The sequence below is a fragment of the Octopus sinensis genome, linkage group LG24 (assembly GCF_006345805.1).
Source record: "Octopus sinensis linkage group LG24, ASM634580v1, whole genome shotgun sequence".
Classification (NCBI taxonomy): Eukaryota; Metazoa; Mollusca; class Cephalopoda; order Octopoda; family Octopodidae; genus Octopus; species Octopus sinensis.
In genome coordinates, this window is record NC_043020.1 from 14,176,477 (window position 1) to 14,198,755 (window position 22,279).

Here is a 22,279-nt window from a genome sequence, read left to right on the forward strand (position 1 = left end):
CAACACACGAACTCATATAAAGAATCTTGCAAACCAAATCCAAAAACGAAATATATAGCTTGCTTCTTAGCTACATAGTTTCGAGTTCAGTCCCACTGCGTGGCACTTTGAGTAGGTGTCTTCCACTATAGCCCCGAGCCGACCGGAGCTTTGTGATTGAATTCGGTAGGTGGAAGTTACTGCCGTGTGTGTATATGTGCGTGTAGGTGCTTGTGCCTCTCCGAAAGAGAGAGAGAGGGGATATATATATATATATATATTATCATCATAATCATCATCACCACCACCACCAGCATTATTTAATGTCCATTTTCCATGCTGAAAAGGGCTGGAAAGTTTGAGAGGAGCCGGCCAGCTGGAGAGCTGCTAAAACTTCATGTCTGTTTTGACATAGTTTCTATGGCTGGATGCCCTTCCTAATGCCAACCACTTTACAGAGAGTACTTGGGACTTTTACATAGCACTAGCATGGGTACTTTTTACATCTACACTGGCAGCCACCAGTCTGCAAGATTAAGAAAACTCGGCTGAAAAGGGATGCAGGGGACATGCCTGTATGCTAGGACTACCATGCATTTACTTAGCTTGATGTATCTTCTCAATCACAAAAGTCTTGGTCCCCTGACATCCCCTTGTGAGGCCCAACATCTGAAGATCTTTTCTCATCAGTTTGTCCCAAATCTTCCTGGTTCTACCCCTTCAACACATTTCCTCCACAATTAGAGCTCGGTGCTTCTTGATGCAACTGTCTTCATTTATATGCTCCATCTTGCCTAATGTGCTGCAACTTTACTCAGTCTTTTTCTAAAATGTTAGCATTCTTCAAGGATGTATGTGTACATATACACACATAATGTCAGACATCATGTTGTCTCAACAAATGAAAAGGCATGCTGTAATAGTTTACTTAAAAGCACAGCATAGTGATACAGAGATAGCTCACTTTCTGAAAGTTGTCCGATTCATCATCATCATCGTTTAACGTCCATTCTCCATGCTGGCATGGGTTGGACGGTTCGACAGGGGATCTGGAAAGCCAGAAGGCTGCACCAGACTCCAGTCTGATCTGGCAATGTTTCTACGACTGGATGCCCTTCCTAACGCCAACCACTCCAAGAGTGTAGTGGTTGCTTTTTATATGCCAGGTGAGGTTGGTAACGGCCACAATTGGATTGGTGCTTTTTACGTGCTACCAGCATGGAAGCCAGTCAAGGTGGCGCTGGCATCAGCCACATTCGGATGGTGCTTTTTACGTGCCACCGGCACAGGGATCACAACTGCAGTTTCCATTGATCTTTAATGTTGGTGTCCTTGACTCAATGGATCTCCTCAAGCACAGGGTCAAAACGGTGTTTGTCCGATTATTTATTGTAAAACTGCTGATAGGGATCCAGCATCAGCTGCTAAATGTAAAATACATGCACAGTGTCCAAATACCATCAGGACTCATAGCTATATATAAAAAGTCCAAGAAATAATCGACAAAACCCCTAGAAAGACAATCAGAGCCTTTGTAAAGGACCTCAAGGTTTCATAATGCACCATCAGAAGAGTTGTGCATGAGGACATCTTGTACAAGTCGTATGTGATGTGAAGGGGTCAGTTTATGTTGGATGTGGCAAGAGAGAATCTTTCGATCCATGCAAAAACTTAGTAAATAAGTTGAAACAGGAGGCGCAGGACTGGCTGTGTGGTAAGTAGCTTGCTTGCGAACTACATGGTTCCGGGTTCAGTCCCACTGCGTGGCACCTTGGGAAGTGTCTTCTACTATAGCCTCGGGCCGACCAAAGCCTTGTGAGTGGATTTGGTAGACGGAAACTGAAAGAAGCCCGTCGTATATATGTATATATATATGCGTGTGTGTGTTTGTACCCCTAGCATTGCTTGACAACCGATGCTGGTGTGTTTATGTCCCCGTTACTTAGCGGTTCTCCTATGAGAAAAGCTTCAGGCAGGACTAAAATGTAAATTGAAGGAATGACAGATGGTTATGCAGAGACCTAAATGAGATTCCAATCTTCATGCATATTTAGTTCCCAGCAACTGTGCTGGTTCTAGGAGTCGTCAGCAATAAGGGAACTGTCATGCCTCCTCCCCCTTTTTTTACGAGGCTTAAGAGTTAATGCTGCTGTCTACACAGACGTATTGGAGAAAGTTGTGAGACCCTGGATAGACAGAGTATGCAATGGAAGACTGCATATCTTGCAACAAGATTCTGTGCTGTCTTATAAAACTAAGACAACCCAAGCATGGATGCATGCCAATCTCCATGATCATGTTCTCCCAAACACATGACCTCCTAGCTCTTCAGACATCAATCCACTGGACTATGATGTATGGGGCATAGTCAAAAGAGGTCAATCAGCACCCCCAAAACACTATACAATCTCTCAAGTCTGCCATAAGCAGCACTACGTCCAAAATTCTTTATTTTGTATTCCTATTGTATGTGTCTTCATTTGCACATGTGTATACTCTCTTTACTCTTTTACTCTTTTACTTGTTTCAGTCATTTGACTGCGGCCATGCTGGAGCACCGGCTTTAATCGAGCAACTCGACCCCGGGACTTATTCTTTCATAAGCCCAGTACTTATTCTATCGGTCTCTTTTGCCGAACTGCTATGTAACGGGGACATAAACACACTAGCATCGGTTGTCAAGCAATGCTAGGGGTACAAACACAGACACACAAACACACACACGCATATATATATATATATATATATATATATATAAATATATACGATGGGCTTCTTTCAGTTTCCGTCTACCAAATCCACTCACTAGGCATTGGTCGGCCCGAGGCTATAGTAGAAGACACTTGCCCAAGGTGCCACGCAGTGGGACTGAATCTGAAACTATGTGGTTGGTAAACAAGCTACTTACCACACGGCCACTCCTGTGCCTATACATGTGTGTGTGTGTGTGTGTGTGTGTGTGTCCTAATCTTGACACTGCACGATTGTTGTAAAACAAGATATGAAATCATGAAAGTAAAGCCACTCATTTTTAATCCACTGTGAAAACATGTCTGGCCTTGTAGACATTGTAGCAGAAGTGATTTACTCCTCTTCGTTATAAAATAATCCCTTACTTGGAGACAGGTGCGGGTTTGGCAACAGGAAGGACAGCTAGCTGTAGAAAATCAGCCCCTAACAAAATTCACCCAACCCATGATAGTATGGAAAAGCAGATGTTAAAACACTAATGTTTAGGGTGATGATGATGACAATGATGATGATGATGATGATGGTGATGGTGATGATTGCGATGACGATGATGATGATGATGATGAAGAAGAAGAAGCACTCCGTCGGTTACGACGACGAGGGTTCCGATTGATCCGAAACAACGGAACAGCCTGCTCGTGAAATTAACGTGTAAGTGGCTGAGCACTCCACAGACACGTGCACCCTTAACGTAGTTCTCGGGGATATTCAGCATGACACAGAGAGTGACAAGGCCGGCCCTTTGAAATACAGGTACAACAGAAACAGGAAGTAAGAGTGAGAGAAAGTTGTGGTGAAAGAGTACAGCAGGGGTCACCACCATCCCCTGCCGGAGCCTCGTGGAGCTTCAGGTGTTTTCGCTCAATAAACACTCACAACGCCCTGTCTGGGAATCGAAACCGCGATCCTACGACCGTGAGTCCGCAGCCCTAACCACTGGGCCATTGCGCCTCCACTGATGATGATGACAATGACTACGATGATGATAGTGACGACGAAGTCGACGACAACAGCAATGTGGAGGCACAATGGCCCAGTGGTTAGGGCAGCGGACTCGTGATCATAAGACCGCAGTTTCGATTCTCGAACCAGGCATTGTGAATGTTCATTGAGCAAAAACACCTAAGCTCCACAAGTCGCCAGTGGGGGTGGTGGTGGTGATGGTGAACCCTGCCGTACTCTTTCACCACAACTTTCTCTTACTCTTTCTTCCTACTTCTGCCACAAAGCAGAGGAACCATGGTGTAACCCACTATGGAGTGGTAAACTTTCAGACCCTAGTCTAGATTGCGAATCCTCTGTACCCCAGGATGGTTCAGCTCTCCACCCGTTAAAAGCCACCGTTTACGGAATGAGGGTAACAACATAGCTTTCATGCCTGTGCAACCGCCAGTCTATTGCGTGTAGTGGGTGGATCTTCGAGTGGCCACGTGCGTTCTTAGTAGCTTAGAGTAGGCTCGAACTAGAGATTATTCTTTGTGGCTAATGGCATGAGTCCTGATTGGAAGAAGAAGAAGAAGAAGAAGAAGAAGAAGAAGAAGAAGAAGAAGAAGAAGAAGAAGACAACAGCAATGAGGATGATGATGACAGCCACAACAATGGCATCGACAGCAATGACGATGATGGTAATGATAATGATGATGGTAATGATAATGATGATGATAACGATGACAACGATGACGATGACAGTGATGACAACGATGATGATTGATGTTGTTGTTATTTTCCTTTTTATTAATTTCTCTCATAGTTGTCTAATTTTTGATATTGCCGACCATTTAATTCCATGGCTGAGATCTTTGATATTTCCAACAAAAAATGGTTTAAATATCAAAAGGAAAAGAAAAGCTTAGTATTTTGGCAGACAGTAGATAAACTAAGTACCAGTTGCGTACTGGGGAGAGATCTAATCGACTGGCACTGTCCCAAATTCCGGAATTTGTGCCTAGAGAAGAACAGACATATTAGTTACTTATTTTACTACTGACTGAATTGAAATATGAATCAAGAAATGTAATATGGCTTGTACATTTGAAAGTTCAACACTTTGTTTAAAAACTTCAAAAAGGAAGTTTCAAGTTACAAGATCTCTGAATATAAGGAAAAAGGTTAACATGACCTAGTGGTTAGCGTGTTGCACTCATGATCGTGAGATTGTAGTTTCGATTCCTAGACTGGTTGGTGTGTTATATTCTTGAGCAAAGCACTTCGTCCCATCTTGCTTTATGATCACTTCGACACCTAGCACATGGTGCACCGTGCCCTTGTTCAAACCATCTGTGTGGGTTGTTCAGCAAAAGCTGAACACACATACATCGACGTGAGAGTCCATCATTGTATATATTACCAAGAGAACTTGTACTAAAGATTTGATCACAATGAAAGGTCAAGTTCTAATGTTAGCATATTAAACAGCACTGCTGTGAGATTTTACTAAATTTCCAAACACAGTTGAATTCTTATTAATTTCTGAATTTTGTTCAGAGTTTATACAACACTTCATTTAAAAATCTATCATCAAATCTAAAACAGATTACATACTTTTATAGTTTAATTTTTACTTGTTTCAGTCATTAGACTGCGGCCATGCTGGAGCACTGCTTTGCAGGATTTTTAGTTGAACAAATAATAATAAACTAAGTACTTAGTACTCCCAGTACTTTAGTTTTCATAAGCCTGGTACTTATGCTCTCTTTTGCCACACACACACACACACACACACACACACACACACACACACACACACAAACACACATGCACACACACACAATGAATTTCTGAATTTCTTTCAGTTTCCATCTACCAAATCCACTCACAAGACCTTGGTTGGCCCAAGGGTATAGTAAAAAAACACTTGCTCAAGATGGTACTGAATCCGGAACCATGTGGTTGGAAAGTAAGCTTCCTACCAGTCAGCCATGCCTACCAGGGGCAGCCCAAGGTGGGGGCCTGAAGGGTGCATTCCCCACTCAAGAAAAGAAGTGCGTCTTTCTAAATAATGTCATTATGTGCTCTTCCCTCTGGCTGGGGAACCATGTATCTCCTCTACAGTAGCACACCTGTTTCTGCTCTCACTCTTGATCACTCTCTCTTGCTCCTTCTCTTACTTTTCCCTCTGGTTAGGTACCTAAGTATCTCCTTTACACCTCTTTCTGTCCTCTTTCTTGTTACCTCTCTCCCTGTCTCTGTCTGTCTGTCTGTCTGTCTGTGTGTCTCTCTCTCTCTCTGGCCAGGTCAGCAAGGTCAGTAATTTCTAGGGTGGGGATAAGTCAATTATATCGAACCCGGGTTTGATGTAATCGACTTATCAACACTCCAGAAATTGCTGACCTTGTATCAAACTAGATCTATGAACTAAAATTTATATTAAAAAATTAAAGAATAATAAATGAAACCGATTAGAACTATCAGTGAAGTTATTCCTTTACTTTTTTCAAATATATGTGTGTGTGTATATATAGGCGCAGGAGTGGCTGTGTGGTAAGTAGCTTGCTTACCAACCACATGGTTTCGGGTTCAGTCCCACTGCGTGGCATCTTGGGCAAGTGTCTTCTGCTATAGCCTTGGGCCGACCAATGCCTTGTGAGTGGATTTGGTAGACGGTAACTGAAAGAAGCCTGTCGTATATATGTATATATATATATATATATATAATATATATATATATATATATATATATATATATATATATATACATATATATATATGTATGTGTATGTATATGTTTGTGTGTCTGTGTTTGTCCCCCTAGCATTGCTTGACAACCGATGCTGGTGTGTTTACATCCCTGTTACTTAGCAGTTCGGCAAAAGAGACCGATAGAATAAGTACTGGGCTTACAAAGAATAAGTCCCAACGTCGATTTGCTCGACTAAAGGCGGTGCTCCAGCATGGTCGCAGTCAAATGACTGAAACAAGTAAAAGAGTAAAAGAGTAAAGAATGTGTATGTGTGTGTGTGAAGGCAAGTGGCTTAGTGTTTAGAGCGTTCAGCTCATGATTGTAAAGTCGTGAGTTCAATTCCTAGCAACATGTTGTGTCCTTGAGCAAGACACTTTATTTCACATTGCTTCAGTCCACTTAGCTGGCAAAAATGAGTAGTACCTGTATTTCAAAGAGCCAGCCTTGTCACGCTGAATCTCCCTGAGAACTACATTAAGGGTACACGTGTCTGTGGAGTGCTCGGCCACTTGTATGTTAATTTCACAAGCAAGCTGTTCTGTTGACCGTATCAGGTGGGACCCTCATCATCATAACCAACAGAGTGCTCCTATATATATATATATATATATATATATATATATATTTATATCATATTTATCTTTATGTACATATTATATTTATTTATCTATCTATCTATATATATATACATACATATATATATACACACACACACACACACACACACACACATATATATATAATATCAATTCATATAATTTATTAACTAATTAAATAGGAACATCCAAATCCAACAGAATAAAACAGAATAAAACAATATACATTGGATTTGGATATTCCTATTTAATTAGTTAATAAATTATATGAATTGGTATTATCTGTAAGTTGATGATTCAAAGGAATCTATTCCTCCATTTTCTTATTTTATATATATAATTTTATTTAATTATATAATTATATAATTTTATTTAATTTATATTAAAATTTTTTTATGTATTGGATTAAGTCTTTCTTTGTTTGATTTGCAAAATAGTGGTTTTGTCTCTAATTAATATTATATAATATTTTACTATAAAATTGGATTCAATCCTAAATCTGATTTTCCCTGTAAATTTGGATTTATTCCCTAATATTTATTATTATTTATATATATATATAATATATATATATATATATATATATATATATATGTGTGTGTGTGTATGTATGTATGTATGTATGTATGTATGTATGTATGTATATATATTTATCTTTATATATATATTATCATTACCTTTATATCTATATTATACTTACCTATAAATCTGTGGAAAATTAAAAGTACTGCAGAGTGACATTGAGAAGAATAAATGTAAATTTTCCTTTATTTTAGACATAATATTTTGAAAATCATCAGGAGTGACTTTTATTGTGATTTTCATCCAGAACTAATTGATTTGTTGTGATTTCAATGTTTCTTATTGGAATTTCATTGACAGGAAGCTGCCAATGATTCTGAGAGTCACAGAATATTGAATTGCTTTGGTAATCTTATAAGAGACGATTTGTATGCTTTTTCATCAATAACATATTGATCTTTAAGATTGCAATATGGTTTGACAAAGGAATTATCAATATAAAATGTTTGAAGTTTTTGATAATGTATTGGTTAGTAACAATTTCAGTGTTTCCAAACAATATTTAAAACTTTGAAAGTTTTGAAAATCATCAAAATCTGAAATTGCTTCAAAATGTCAGAAGGAAGATTTTTGGTGACTTTCACCAATAATAATACATCAATTTATAAGAATTTAATCGATCTTTAATGATAATACATTGATTTGTAATGATTTCATTGATCTTTCATCGATAATACGTGATTTGGAAAGATTTCAAAAATTCTTTGGCACAGATTAGTCAATATGAATCTTTCGAAGACTGGAAAAAATCATCAACTGTTGAATTGTTTTTCAACATCAGCAATAACTTTTATTGATATTATTATAATATGGATCCTCGTCCACTTGTATGTTATTGTTGGCTCTGTAATATTCTTGTCACCGCTATTATGTTGTGGTGGTATTCCACGTCTTATTATCTTTGACACGTCTATCATGCTATCGCTGATAGCTCCGCAAGACAATGACTTTGAAAGGTCTACCTTGACAGTAACTCGAACATCTATATATCATGTAACTGTCACTGACTCCAATTGAGAACTCATACAACAACTCTTCATTTGGCATCCTTTTTTAACCAGCATCTGTTGCCAGTGTTGTTTCCAACATCAGATCGAAGTGTGTAAGTTAACATCATCATCATCATCATCATCATCATCGTTTAACGTCCGTTCTCCATGCTAGCATGGGTTGGACGGTTCAACTGGGGTCTGTGAAGCCAGATGGCTTCATCAGGCCCAGTCAGATTTGGCAGTGTTTCTACGGCTGGATGCCCTTCCTAACGCCAACCACTCCGTGAGTGTAGTGGGTGCTTTTAACGTGCCACCTGCACAGGTGCCAGACAGAGCTGGCAAACGGCCACGAACGGATGGTGTTTTTACGTGCCACCGGCACAGGGGCCAGGCGAGGCTGGCAACGGACATGAGCGGATGGTGCTTTTACATGCCAATGGCACGTGGGCCAGGCGAGGCTGGCAACGGACAAATGATCATGCTTTTTAATTCCTCAAATGCCTTCTGGCATTTTTCTGACCAAAACCATTTGGCATCCTTTTTTTAACAGCTCATTTAGTGAAGCCCTTGTGTTGTGTATGTTCAGGAAATATACTTGATAGGCGGTGAGCTGGCAGAACTGTTAGCGCGCTGGGCGAAATGCTGAGCGGTATTTCGTCTGCCGTTACATTCTGAGTTCAAATTCTGCAAAGGTTGACTTTGCCTTTCATCCTTTCAGGGTCGATAAATAAAGAACCAGTTATGCACTGGGGTCGGTGTAACCGACTTAATCCCTTTGTCTGTTTTTGTTTGTCCCCTCTATGTTTAGCCCCTTGTGGGCAATAAAGAAATATATATACTTGATAGTAGTTTACCAAATAAAGTACCAGTTATGCACTGGGGTCAATGTAACCGACTTAATCCCTTTGTCTGTCTTTGTTTGTCCCCTCTATGTTTAGCCCCTTGTGGGCAATAAAGAAATATATATACTTGATAGTAGTTTACCAAACCTAAAAATTTGATGTTCATTGGGGGAAACATATTCCGTATTGCCATCGCCCTTGATGGGTCTGGGCTTCATCCTCTTTTGTCAATCACTTAACCTAAATATTTGATTTTTATCATCAAATATTCGCACTTTTCCTGTTAGTCTAAACCTGTACTCACTTATTTTTCCAAATACTTTTTTAATATGTTTGAAGTCTTGCTCCACTGACTCACTCTTTAACAAAATATCATCAAGATAACCAACAGCAAAGTTGCAGTCATTTAACATTGCATCCATCACTTGTTGGAATATGGCGGGGGTGCCATTTTTACTCCAAAAGGAAGCTGCTTGAATTTATACAATCCACAGTGTGTGTTGATTCTTAAAAGGTGTGCGCAATCTTCTTCTACTTGTTTCTGTAGATAGGCCCCCGAGAGGTCTAACTTCAAGAAACTTTTTCCTCCATTTAGTTTTGAGAACACTTCTTCTGGGTTTGGTAATGGATAATTGTGTTTGACTAAACAGTCATTTAATCCAGTTGAAAAGTCCGCACACACTCTTAGTTTATTATTATTTTCTTTACATAACCCGTCAGGACTGCCCAGTCTGAATAGTCAACTTTTTCAATTATATCAAGACTCTCTAGTCTTTCCTGCTCTTTATTCACGTGGTCTAATGCCACAAACGGCACATTCCATTTGGGCCTAAAAATGGGTGTTGCCTTTTCTTTTATCGTGATCCTCAATTTTGTTGTAGTACAACAGCCTAATCCTTCCAAAAAATCATTTGGAAACAATTAAAAAATTTTTTAGTCTCAGTTGTTTGACTTCATTCAAATTTCGACTGCACCAACTACATTTTCAAAGAGCACACTAATGGGGGTATCCCACATTTTAACCCTTTCGTTACCAACCCAGCTGAAACTGGCTCTGGCTCTGTAGTACAAATGTCTTGTTTTCATGAGTTTCGAATTAAAATCTTGCACCAAACCTTAGTCACAGTTTATCTTCCTAACACTAGCTTAATGATAACTAAGTTATTTTACTAAATTCTTTGTTATATTTAAAATTAATTGAATGAAACACCAGAGCATCTCAAAATAAATACAGTAACGAAAGGGTTAAATAGCACCTTGAAAAGTTACATTGCAAATACATTCGCCGATGAAATATAACCTTTTTCCTGCAAAAAACACCATATGCTACTTTATTTAATTTAAATTAATTTCAGCATTGCAAATACATTCGTCGCTGAAATATAATTTCTTTCCTGTAACACCATATGCTACTTTATTTGATTTAAATAATTTCAGCTTATTGATTTGTTGCCTTGTTTCTTCATTTATGATAGTGATGTGAATAAAATGATGGATCATCATCATCATCATCATCATCATCGTTTAGTGTCCGCTTTCCATGCTAGCATGGGTTGGACGGTTCAACTGGGGTCTGGGAAGCCAGAAGGCTGCACCAGACCCAGTTTGATCTGGCAATGTTTCTACGGCTGGATGCCCTTCCTAACGCCAACCACTCCATGAGTGTAGTGGGTGCTTTTTACGTGCCACCGGCACAGATGCCAGACGATTCTGGCAAACGGCCACGATCGGATGGTGCAATGTTAAATGACTGCGACTTTGCTATTGCTTATCTTGATGATATTTTGATAAAGAGTGAGTCAGTGGAGCAACACTTCAAACAACACTTCAAACATATAGGCGCAGGAGTAGCTGTGTGGTAAGTAGCTTGCTAACCAACCACATGGTTCCGGGTTCAATCCTACTGCGTGGCATCTTGGGCAAGTGTCTTCTGCTATAGCCCCAGGCCGACCAATGCCTTGTGAGTGGATTTGGTAGATGGAAACTGAAAGAAGCCTGTCGTATATGTATATATATATATATATATATATATATGTATGTGTGTGTCTGTGTTTGTCCCCCTAGCATTGCTTGACAACCGATGCTGGTGTGTTTACGTCGCTTAGCGGTTTGGCAAAAAGAGACCGATAGAATAAGTACTGGGCTTACAAAGAATAAGTCCCGGGGTTGATTTGCTCGACTAAAGGCGGTGCTCCAGCATGGCCGCAGTCAAATGACTGAAACAAGTAAAAGAGAGAAAGAGAGATATTAAAAAGTATTTGGAAAAATAAGTGAGTACCTGTGTCTAATTGCATTTTGACACTAGTGGTTTTGATTCTCACCTTGATGAATTTTCTGTTCATTGTATAAATTTTTTTCTCTGATGACAAACTATATATTTTTTTTCATTTGGTCCAATTTTTTGTCATCTTAGTTCTGCAGTGTGATTTAATGTGTCCTGTGTTCCCACAGCAAAAACACTTCACTTTTGTTCTTTTATTCTTTTACTTGTTTCAGTCATTTGATTGCAGCCATACTGGAGCACCACCTTTAGTCAAACAAATCGACCCCAGGACTTATTCTTCGTAAGCTTATTACTTACTCTATCAGTCTCTTTTGCCAAAATGCTACGGAGAATTATAATTGTCACTAAATGTGAATAGAGTATTAAGAAACACCTACATTGCTAGAAATATGAGCTAAAATGCTCTAATGCAATAGTTAACACACTCTAATAACATTTAGTGGCAATTATAATTCTTCTTTTTGGTGAAAACCTGTTGAACTGAGTGAAATCGTACTCATGGCCAATGCCATTGCTGTCTGACTAGCACTTGTGCTAGTGGCATGTAAAAAACAGCATTCGAGTGTGGCCGATGTTAGTACCACCTGATAGGTACCTGTGCCAGTGGAATTAAAGAGGCACCATCTGAGCATGGCCAATGCCAGTGCCACCCGAGGGTCATGCAAAGAGAACACTTTGAGTGTGGCTGATGCCAGTGCCACCTGACAGGCAAGCCATGCCGGTCACATGTAAAATGCATAATTAAACTGTAGTCGATGCCAGTGTCACCTGACTGGCACCTATGTTGGTGGCACATAAAAAGCACCATTCGAGCATGGCCAATGCCAGTGCCATCTGACTGGTACCCATGCTGGTGGCGCATAAAAAGCACCATTCGAGCATGGCCAGTGCCAGTGCCATCTGACTGGTACCCATGCTGGTGGCACATAAAAAGCACCATTCGAGCATGGCCAATGCCAGTGCCATCTGACTGGTACCCATGCTGGTGGCCCATAAAAAGCACCATTCGAGCATGGCCAGTGCCAGTGCCATCTGACTGGTACCCATGCTGGTGGCCCATAAAAAGCACCATTCGAGCATGGCCAGTGCCAGTGCCATCTGACTGGTACCCATGCTGGTGGCCCATAAAAAGCAACCATTCGAGCATGGCCAGTGCCAGTGCCATCTGACTGTACCCATGCTGGTGCCCATAAAAAGCACCATTCGAGCATGGCCAGTGCCAGTGCCATCTGACTGGTACCCATGCTGGTGGCCATAAAAAAGCACCATTCGAGCATGGCCAATGCCAGTGCCATCTGACTGGTACCCATGCTGGTGGCTCGTAAAAAGCACTATTCCAGCATGGCCAATGCCAGCACCACCTGACCGGCTCCTGTGCCAGTGACATGTAAAAGTACCCACTACACTCTTGGAGTGGTTGGTGTTAGGAAGGGCATCCATCTGTAGAAACTTTGCTAAATCAGATTGGATTTTGGTGTAGCCTCCTGGCCTGCCAATTCTCAGTCAAACTATCTAACCCATACCAGCATGGAAAGTGGACATTAAACAACAATTACGATGATGATGATGATGATTATATATGTGGCTGTGTGGTAAGCAGGTCGCTTACCAACCACATGGTTCCGGGTTCAGTCCCACTGCGTGGGACCTTGGGCAAGTGTCTTCTACTATAGCCTCGGGCCGACCAAAGTCTTGTGAGTGGATTTGGTAGACGGAAACTGAAAGAAGCCTGTCGTATATATGTGTGTATATATATATATATATTATATATATATATATATATATATATATATATATATATATATATATATGCGTGTGTGTATTTGTGTGTCTGTTTGTCCCCCCAACATCGCTTGACAACCGATGCTGGTGTGTTTACGTCTCTGTAACTTAGCGGTTCGGCAAAAGAGACCGATAGAATAAGTACTAGGTTTACAAAGAACCAGTCCTGGGGTCGATTTGCTCGACTAAAAGCAGTGCTCCAGCATGGCCACAGTCAAATGACTGAAACAAGTAAAAGAGAAAAGACAATATATGATGAAGGGGAATATTCTTTATGTTGCATGTCTCGTTTCTTTGTTTTTATCATTGTTCATTTTCTATGTTTTTGTTTTTTTGTTTTCGTTCCTTATTGTGCTCAATGTTTTTTGATGTCCTGTATCCATATATGCATGTCTATATATATATATATGTAGGTATGTACATATATGTATGTTTATATGCATATATTTATATATTATTTATATTATTATATGATCAAATGCCACGCATCCTTTTCCAATCTCTTCTCTGTCTACCTCTCTCCCTCTCTTGTTCTTCATCCTTTCTGGTTTTCTCTCCCAGCCTTCCCTATTCTTCTCCACTCCCCTTCACTGTTCCCTCTTTTTCACTCTTCCTCCTTGACTCTCTCGTCGCTGACACATGACGAAAGGGAATCTATCTTTCTGTCCATTTCCTTCCTAAAGACAAGACATGCTTATACATGTCTCCTCTATAGCTCGTCCTACTTCTGGAAGACCCTTGTCTGGTAACAGGACTTTGCACCATGCCACACAAGCAAGAGAACAATTTTAAAAACTTTAGTAACAGTCTTCCACCCGGGTTTCGAAACCACAACTCCAAATCACCATACAAACACCAGTTGTTGATGTCACCTACTTCTAGTCCAATGAAATTTTACAAACACCAGTTCTGATGTCACCTAACTCTAGACCAATCAAAACTGAACTTTAGCAAATACAACAAAATGGCCCTTTAAGAGAATCAACCAACCAGAATGACTGATGACCTTTCCCCACAGGGAAGCCAACCAGGCAGAACAACAAACTTGACCACTGGGAAAACAAGACATCACCAGTACTTTAACGAATCAAAAATCAGATCTGCTTGTGGAATAAATTATAAATATAACTAATTCCAAAACATACTGCTACAAGCGAAAGTGTCTACGGGAAGAAGATCAGAGAAACTGTAAACCAAATTCCTTCCTTTTTATTTCCCTTTTAACTCAGTATGACTGAAACTTTGATGATATTCATTTCTTGTCGATCACTACTAACATTAACGAGGTTTGTACATTAAAAAAAGATTGATGCACAGTTTTAATATTATTGACTGTTATGAACATTTAAACTTGTCAACATCGAAATTTTTGAACATGTTTTTCTAATTCATAATTTTAAATTTGTCTCTTATGAACATTTTAATATGTCAACATTGAAACATTTTAATTTGTCAACGTTGAAACTTTTAAAGATGTTTTCCTAATTCATAATTTTAAACTTTTACCATTGATAAATAAAAAATATTGTTGAAACTAGTTTCGGATATATGTAAATAAATGTATCTTAAACAATTACAAGTTTCCCAAATTTAGGTGCATTTTCAACAACAAATTTGCCTATGTTTTTTCCTGTGGAAACACCTTCCTCTTTTGTTATATATATATACATATATATATATATACACACACACACACACACCACATATATATATATATATATATATATATATATATATATATATGTGGAGGCACGTGGCTTAATGGTTAGGGTGTCAACATCATGATCGTAAGATCGTGGTTTCGTTTCCTGGACATTGTGTTCTTGAGCAAAATACTTCATTTCACATTGCTCCAGTCCACTCAGCTGGCAAAAATGCGTGATGCTGTGATGAACTGGCGTCCCATCCAGCTGGGGAACACATACGCCATTGAAACCAGGAAACCAGGCCCATGAGCCTGACTAGGCTTTAAAGGGGTGCATTTATTTATTATTATTATTATTATTATATGGCCGATGCCAGCGCCGCCTTGACTGGCTTCCGTGCCGGTGGCACGTAAAAAGCACCAACCGATCGTGGCCACTGCCAGACTCCCCTGGCACGTAAAAAGCACCCACTACACTCACGGAGTGGTTGGCGTTAGGAAGGACATCCAGCTGTAGAAACACTGCCAGATCAGACTGGAGCCTGGTGCAGCCTCCAGGCTTCCCAGACCCCAGTCGAACCGTCCAACCTGTGAAAGCGCGGAAAACGGACATTAACCCTTTAGCATTTAAACCGGCCATATCCGGCCAAAAGTATTCTGCCTGTTTTATGTTCAAACTGACCAGATCTGGTCTCTCACACCAACCCTACAATATCGTTCTAGAAATTAACAGCTGCCTCATCAAAATCTCATAGCTACAGGATAATGCATGATTAGTTCAAAACAATGAGGATGAAGAAGCATTAATTTTGGCAGAATAATGCGAACACTAAAGGGTTAAATGATGATGATTAAACGATGATGATATATGTATATATGTACATGTGTACACAAACATACACACACACATTTATATAAGTGTGTGTGTGTACATAGTAGTAATTGTAATGATAATCACATTGTCTTGACACGTGTTAAGGTCATCCCTACAAATTCCCTATAGAAATCATTACCAGCACTGGTTATGTGACAATACTTACACTGTAAACAATCAATGAGATCGAAGATGAAAGGGATGAAAACGGAAATGACAAAAGACTCGTCTTGCCATTGTTTTATTGACCGTCTGGTATTCTGCCAAAGAAAAGACTTAAAAATAAATACAAAAAAAAAAAACATATAGGTACACACATACACACATAAACACATGCATGTGCACACACTCACATACATGCATACACACATACATACATACATATACACACACATTTATACATCCATTCATATATACCCACATACCCACATATACACATACACAAAGTTGTTTTCAGTTTGAATATGCCAGTGACATGTTCAGACTTGTAAACAGGCCATTCATTGTGTTTTGTCATGGAGAAAATTTCTCGTCGTAGGCAAATGGATGCTGGAGTGGCTGTGTAGTAAGAAGCTTGCTTTCCAACCACAAGGTTCTGAGTTCAGTCCCACTGCATAGCACCTTGGGCAAGTGTCTTCTACTATAGCCTCGGGCCAACCAAAGCCTTGTGAATGGATTTGGTTGACAGAAATGGAAAAAGGCTCGTTGTATATATGTGTATATGTGCGTGTATATGTGTATGTGTGTGTGTGTGTGTGTGTGTGTGTGAATATATTTGTGTGTCGGTATTTGTCCCCCCACCCACCATCGCTTGACAGCCAATGTTGGTGTGTTTACATCCCCGTAACTTAGCGGTTCGGCAAAAGAGACCAATAGATTAAGTACTGGGCTTACAAAGAATAAGTCCTGGCATTGATTTGTTCAACTAAGGGCGGTGCTTCCACATGGCCGCAATTAAGTGACTAAAACAAGTAAAAGAATAAAAAAAAAATAAAGAATAAAATGGCGTAAATACATCTAAATAAGCTCCAAGCACCGCCCATCCTGAAATTTTCTCCATGACAAAACACAGTAAACGGCTTCTTATTCAAGTCTTAATTCGTCGCTCACATGTTCAAACGCATAATACCTTGGATTTATACACATCGCTGCTTAGCCTTCCCACTCTGTAATTTAATTATGATGAACCAATAATTAGCTCTACAAGCTGACGTTTTTCTCTTTCTCTTTTCTCTTTTACTTGTTTCAGTCATTTTGACTGCGGCCATGCTGGAGCACCGCCTTTAATCGAGCAAATCGCTCCCGGGACTTATCCTTTGTAAGCCCAGCACTTATTCTATCGGTCTCTTTTGCCGAACCGCTAAGTGACGGGGACGTAAACACACCAGCATCGGTTGTCAAGCAATGCTAGGGGGACAAACACAGACATACATATACTCTTTTACTCTTTTACTTGTTTCAATCATTTGACTGCGGCCATGCTGGAGCACCGCCTTTAATCGAGCAAATCGACCCCGGGACTTATTCTTTGTAAGCCCAGTACTTATTCTATCGGTCTCTTTTACCGAACCGCTAAGTGACGGGGACGTATACACACCAGCATCGGTTGTCAAGCAATGCTAGGGGGACAAAGACATACATACATACATATATATATATATATATATATATTATATATATATATACATATATACGACAGGCTTCTTTCAGTTTCCATCTACCAAATCCACTCACAGGCATTGGTCGGCCCGGGGCTATAGCAGAAGACACTTGCCCAAGATGTCACGCAGTGGGACTGAACCCGGAACCATGTGGTTGGTTAGCAAGCTACTTACCACACAGCCACTCCTGCGCCTGTTGACTGGAATAATACAAGAGAGACACAGTCTCTTTTATTAGCTCACAGCACCACCATTTGGTGGTCTGTGACTGAAGGGGAAATAAAGTCCCTGAAATGGTTGCATTTCACAGTTTACAGAGGTGGCACTGTGAGCTAATTTAGCTGAAGTTACACCATTTGTGAGAAATTTTCTCCATGATAAAACACAGTGAATGGCTTGTTTGCAAGTCTAAATGTGCCGTGAACTTGTTATAACATTGCATTTATACACATCACTGCTCAGCGGTTCCACCCCGTAACTTAATTATGATGAACTGTTGATTAGCTCTACCAGCCGACGTGTGTTGACTGGAATAATGTAAGAGAGATTGTCCCTTTTATTAGCTCACAGCACCACCATTTGATGGCGCTGTGACTGAAGGGGAAATAATTTCTCTGAAATGGTTGCATCTCACTGTGTGGATAGGTGGCGCTGCGAGCAAATTTAGGTGTATTTATATCATTTGTCTATAGCGAGAAATTTTCTCCATGACAAAACAATGGCTTATTTACAAGTCTGAACATGCTGCACACATATTTGAACAGGTAATAACATTGCACGTATACATATAAGCATACACACATTTACATACATATGTACACATACACACATATACATGTGCACGCACACATACACACACATATATATATACTTACATACATACAAGCATGCACACACATATACATACACTAATACATACACGCATTCACATATACACATACAAACACACATAGACATACATATACATACATACATACAAACATACACACACATATACATACATACATACACAAATGCATACATGCATACTCATGCACATATGCAAATATATACACATACATACACAACTACATATATGCATACACATATGTACATATACATACATACATACACATACACATGCGTACATACATGAATACATACACACATATCCATATGCACATATACACACATATACATACACATACACATACATATATACATATATAATATATATATATAATATATATATATATATATTATATATATATATATAATATATATATATATATATATATATATATACATGAATACATACATGCATACACATAGGCGGCTGGAGTGGCTGTGTGGTAAGTAGCTTGCTAACCTACCACATGGTTCCGGGTTCAGTCCCACTGCGTGGCATCTTGGGCAAGTGTCTTCTGCTATAGCCCCGGGCCGACCAATGCCTTGTGAGTGGATCTGGTAGACGGAAACTGAAAGAAGCCTGTCGTATATATGTATATATATATATATGTATGTGTGTATGTGTTTTTGTGTCTGTGTTTGTCTCCCTAACATTGCTTGACAACCGATGCTGGTGTGTTTACGTCCCCGTCACTTAGTGGTTCGGCAAAAGAGACCGATAGAATAAGTACTGGGCTTACAAGGAATAAGTCCCGGGGTCGATTTGCTCGACTAAAGGCGGTGCTCCAGCATGGCCGCATTCAAATGACTGAAACAAGTAAAAGAGTAAAAGAGAGTAAAGAGTATATGCACACATATACATACACACATACACATAGACACACATAAATATTAGGTTGTTCCAAAAATAATGGCTGCTCTTAGTGTTGTGTTTTGAAACGCAATTTTATCAGAGTATTTTAATTATATTTTAGGTGAATTTTGACATACTTAATAATTGATGTATGCTCTTTAATAATTTTCTACTTATTTCAGACAGAAAACATTCGTGAAGCATAGGAGACCTTAATTATGAACATGACAAGAAAGGACCTTCGCTTATTTTTCTTGCATGAGTTCAAGCTTGGGCACAATGCCTCCCAAACTCCTGCCAATATCAACAGAGTATGGGGAGAGGGGTCCACAATTGATTGCACAGTACAAAGGTGGTTTCAGAAATTCCATAGTGGTGATGAAAGCCTTGAAGATGAAGAAGGTAGAGGATGGTCATGCAATCTTGACAGAGAACAATTGAAAGCAATTGTTGGACAAAACCCATGTCAAAGTGTCAGAGAAATGTCTCAGGCACTTGGTGTTGGTATTGCAACAGCCTCACGCAATCTGCAGAAGATTGGTAAGGTAAAAAAGCTCAGTAAATGGGTACCGCATGGGATCAATGAAAATCAAGAAGTTTGGCGTTTTGAAGTGTGTTTGCTGCTCTTTCTGTGAAACACCAATAATCCTTTTCATGACCGAATAGTCACTTATGACGAAAAGTGGATGCTTTATGATAACCGTAAACAATCAGGTCAATGGCTTGATCGTGACAAGTCCCTCAAACATTTCCCAAAGCCAAAGTTGCATCAACAAAAGATTATGGTGACTGTCTGGTGGTCTGCAATTGGTGTTGTTCATTACAGTTTTCTGGAAGCCAATCAGAGCATTACAGCAGAGGTTTACTGCAATGAACTTGCTGAAATGCATGCTCACTTGCAAAAAATGAAACCTGCGTTGGTGAATTGGCATGGTCCAATTCTGCTCCATTATAATGCAAAGCCACATGTTGCAAGAATGACGCTGAAGAAACTCACAGATAATGGCACTACAGGGGATTCAAGAAAAACTAGTGATAGACACCCATTTAGAAGAACACACTAGTATACCAGTAAGAGAGTTGATGGAAATGTTGACCTTCTGTGTAGAAACTACCTATTTCAGTATGGACACTGATATATATTGACAAGAAGAGGGTTCGCCATTATCACCGATAATCGCCAATATATACATGGAACACTTTCAGAATTTGGCTTTAGGATCAACACCACTAAAACCAACCCCATGGCTGTGATATGTTGATGACACCTTTATACTCTGGCCTCACCAGGAAGATGTCCAAGTGCTGTTAGATCATGTGAACTCAAAAAAGCCATCCATACAGTTCACAATGGAAAAGGAAAAAGACAATCAGCCAGCATTCCTGGACGTATTAATAACACACACCAAGTATGGATTCAGGACATCCGTATACAGCAAGCCGACCTTCACTGGACGATACCTTGACTTCAATTTCCACCTTCCATACAGTGTAAAGAGAGGGATTGCTCAGTGCCTAAAACATCGAGCAAAGAATATAAGTAGCGGTTGTGGTACTCACCACAAAGAAATGATCAAGCTCAGTAACAATCTATTAAGCAACAACTACTCCAAAAACATACTATCTATTCCAATTATGAAGAAAAGAAAGGATGAAACTGATAAACTGTCTACAGTCTGTCTACCCTATGTGAAAGGCCTCTCCAAAAAGATACAAAAGATATGTGGCCCATATAACATCAGGACAGTATTCAAGAGTAATACAACACTTTGCAAATAGCTCCTTCAGGTAAAAACCACCAATAGAAGAGAATATGACCAAAAACTGCATGTACTCCATCCCATGAAGCTACTGTAGGTTATACAAAGGCAAAGCATGCCGCCCCCTCAAAATAAGGGTAGAGGAACATCGCAAAGCTGTGACATGAGGAGATATTGATAAATCGGGTATAGCTGATCATGTATGGGAAAATGGAGACCACCTCCCCCTGTGGGATGAAGTTAAAATAATAGACAGAAAACACCACTGGAAAATATAAAAACTAAAAGAAGCAGCACATATGCTAGGACGCAATAACCTCCTAAGCAGACCGAGTGCAGATATGAATAGCATATAGGAACCAGTATTAAGGAAGGATAGGAAAATATTAGATTTATAAGCCCTAAAATTCACTTCATATGGCATAGTAGTTAAGAGTGCAGGCTACTAACCCCAAGATTTCGAGTTCGATTCCAGGCAGTGACCTGAATAATAATAACAATAATAATAATAATAATAATAATGACGATGATGATGAGGGTATATCAGCTGAAACATTGTGTTAACACCAAACAAGATGAGGACAAATATCCGTCAAATAATATGCACATGTACACACATACATACACATACACACACATACATACATGAATACGTACACGCATAAACATAAGCACATCTACATACACATAAACACTTACATACACATATACATACATACACACACAAATATGTACATGCTTATACATATGCATGTATACAGATGTATACATACGCATACATACATGAGTACATAAATGCATACACATATACACATAGACACATAAACATATAAAAATAGACATATGTACATACACATAGACACACACACATATATATACACACACATGCATACACAATCACACATAAGTACACATATACATGCATACACAAATACATACATGTATATCCATATGCACATATACACACAGATACATATACATACACACATATGCACACACATACACATACATAGTCCATATGCACATATACACGCAGATACATATACATACACACATATGCACACACATACACATACATAGTCCATATGCACATATACACGCAGATACATAT

At 39.4% G+C, this 22,279-nt stretch overlaps 1 long non-coding RNA gene across 1 annotated transcript; it reads right to left on the reverse strand.

The window, feature by feature from the left end:
* Positions 1-2,092: 2,092 nt before the first annotated feature.
* On the reverse strand, positions 2,093-21,590 carry LOC118767771. The gene is made up of 4 exons (XR_005003686.1): positions 21,581-21,590; positions 10,460-10,463; positions 5,790-5,800; positions 2,093-2,193 (listed from the first exon to the last, which is right to left on the reverse strand). It is a non-coding gene; the product is annotated as an uncharacterized LOC118767771 (long non-coding RNA).
* Positions 21,591-22,279: the final 689 nt, after the last annotated feature.